Raw genomic sequence first — 2,939 nt, forward strand, 5'->3', positions numbered from 1 at the left:
CCAAACAACTATCATATAGATATATGGATAATTACAATAATCAGTTGGTGCAGCCTTGAAACTCTGAATAAGGTTTAAAAAACCCAGCAGTAAAGTAACGGCTTAATTATTCATAAAGACAAAACAAAAATATTTATCAAAACAAAGTTGTCAACAAAAGTTATAAAACAGAATAAGTAATATACTGGAGACCTGTGCAGGCTGGTCTTTTAACACCGCCTGTCATCCAAATGCATTAAAAATACAAACGTCAACAAATATTAAAAATAAATCACAGCATGTCTATTTTTAAATCACGTACAGCTCAGCAAGACAGAGGTGAAGAATGTTGCCTTTTTATTGTGTTTGCCTTGAAAGGCAGCTGGTTTATCTGATGCAGGAAAACAGACTCACCTGGCAGCTGAGCAGCACGTGACTGAGGCCGGTCATGGATCATAACACGGTGTGTGTGTGTGTGTGTGTGTGTGTGTGTGTGTGTGTGTGTGTGTGTGTGTGTGTGTGTGTGTGTGTGTGTTTGTTTTTCCACCGAGCTGAGCTGCACTGGAAAGTTTAGATCTCAAGTGTACATGCATAAGCAATGTGGAGCACAGTGTCCATATTTACCACAGGAAGAACACCAACTGATGCTCAGCAGTTGATGGTGATGGTTGATGGTTCGTTGATGGTGGTGAAACAGCTCAGAGACTATTTTGTTTAGAACAATTCACCTTCCCTTTGTGAAGTCTAACTGACGGGGGCATTGTGTTCTTGCAGTTTGACACAATAAATATTATTAATACTGTATAGAATTATCATATATTACTGGGACGGAAGAGAGAGAAGTCACTTTGACGGGGGTCGTTAATTAACAGTACCAGTTCACAAAACTTTAGAAAAACACATTTTGACTGTAGCAGTCACATCTGCCAATGTCTCCTACAAAGCATCTTACCTTTTAAATGGGCTATATTTCTGAAGTTTCTGATTGAACGCCTCTGGTGTTACTAATAACATCAACAATGGTTACACTTTTGTGATCCCTTACTTACCTGAGAAGTTTCAAAGCATTGCATGTAGAACAGGCTAACAATGCTCTCATTTGCAGATAGGGTTGCAAAGGGGCGGAACATTTCCGGAAACTTTCCATGGGAAGTTAAGCTGGGGAATTTTGGAAGGACAAGGAATTATCAACTTCATCATCGCCACCCCTCGACCAGTATTCTACAAGAGCACAGACACAAAGGACAACAGACACACAGGCCCCTACATTGCTGATGAGCTGAAAGCAGTCATCAATGACCTGGGACCGAAGAAAGTTTTTGCACTTGTAACGGACAATGCTGCAAACATGAAGGCTGCTTGGGCAAAAGTGGAGGAGACCTATCCTCACATAACACCCATTGGCTACGCTGCCCATGCTCTCAATCTTCTCCTCAAGGACATCATGGCACTGAAGACAATGGACACGCTGTACAAGAGAACGAAACAAGTAGTGATATATGTGAAGGGCAAACAGGTAGCTTCAGCAATCTACTTCTCAAAGCAAACTGAAAAAAAACAAGAGCACCACACTGAAGCTCCCCAGCATCACTCGATGGGGTGGGGTTGTCATCATGTACGACAGTCTACTAAAGTGGAAGGAGTCTCTGCAAGAGATGGCCATATCCCAGTCTGCAGCCATGGAAAGTGCCATCAATAGAATCTTGCTGGATGATGTATTTTGGGAGTGACTAGCAGCCTCAACATTCTCAAACCAATAGTAGCAGCTATTGCCCAGATAGAAGGTGATGATGCCATCTTGTCAGATGTCCAATGTCTGTTTGCTGAGATCCAAACTGCCTTGCCCACTTCCCTGCTGCTCCAAGCAGAGGAAACCGCAGTGGTCAAATCAATGGAGAAGCGCCAAGAGTTCTGCATGAAGCCAGTACACGCAGCAGCACACATGCTGGACCCAAAGAATTATGAGAAAAGCATACTCTCTGGTGAAGAGATCAACAGAGCTTACACAGTTATAACTACCATGTCTCACCACCTGGGTCTTGATGAAGGCAAAGTTCTCAGCAGTCTGGCAAAGTACCGTACCAAGCAAGGCCTTTGGGAAGGAGATGGGATATGGCAGTCGTGCCAGCACATATCTGCATCCACCTGGTGGAAGGGACTTTGTGGATCTGAGGCCCTTGCATCTGTAGCCTCCATCATCCTCCAAATCCCACCAACATCAGCTGCCACTGGTCACTGTTTGGGAACACGCACACAAAGGTTCGCAACAGGCTCACCAATGCAAGGGTCGAAAAACTGGTGGCAATCCGGGCAAACCTAAGGCTCTTTGAGCCTGACACAGAGCCTTCCTCAACAAGATTGGACAGTGACACCGAAGATGACGACGAGTCAGATGTCGAGGAAGTGGACAGTGAGGAGGACATTGATGAGGTCCAGGAAGAAAGCATTTAGACCTGAAAGGATTCAGGGAAAAACGCTAAAACCAGAGACTTGGGAAGCTTAATTCATTTTACATTTAGAAATGGACTTTTTTTTTGGGGGGGGGGGGGTGATCATAGGGAATACACTATTTTATTCAACGTACATGTTTTTGTTGTTCAATGAAAGAATAAAGTTCTACTCACAAATGGATGAAGTCAAAAAGTGTAATTTCTAAAATTTGTATTAGAAATGTTTGCATGCATGTCTGCTTATGACAAGGTAAATACAGTTAAATTAACCCAAAATTTCCAATTTATTCCCGTGGAAAGTTTCCAACTTTGAATATTCCTGGAATTTTGCAACCCTAATTGCAGATACTTTGAAAGTTTCTGAAACACTGAATTCTAGATGAACTTTTAAGCTGGTTCCGTGATGCTATTTGACACGTTCTTCCTTATTAGCGTCACACCTCAAGGCCTCACTGCTGGCAAACTGCTTCATCCAAGACTTCAAAAAGAAATAAAGAGAAATCGAGCATG

Source organism: Cebidichthys violaceus, unplaced genomic scaffold, assembly GCF_023349555.1.
Source record: "Cebidichthys violaceus isolate CVI_PGR_0920_01 unplaced genomic scaffold, fCebVio1.0.p SCAF_20, whole genome shotgun sequence".
Classification (NCBI taxonomy): Eukaryota; Metazoa; Chordata; class Actinopteri; order Perciformes; family Stichaeidae; genus Cebidichthys; species Cebidichthys violaceus.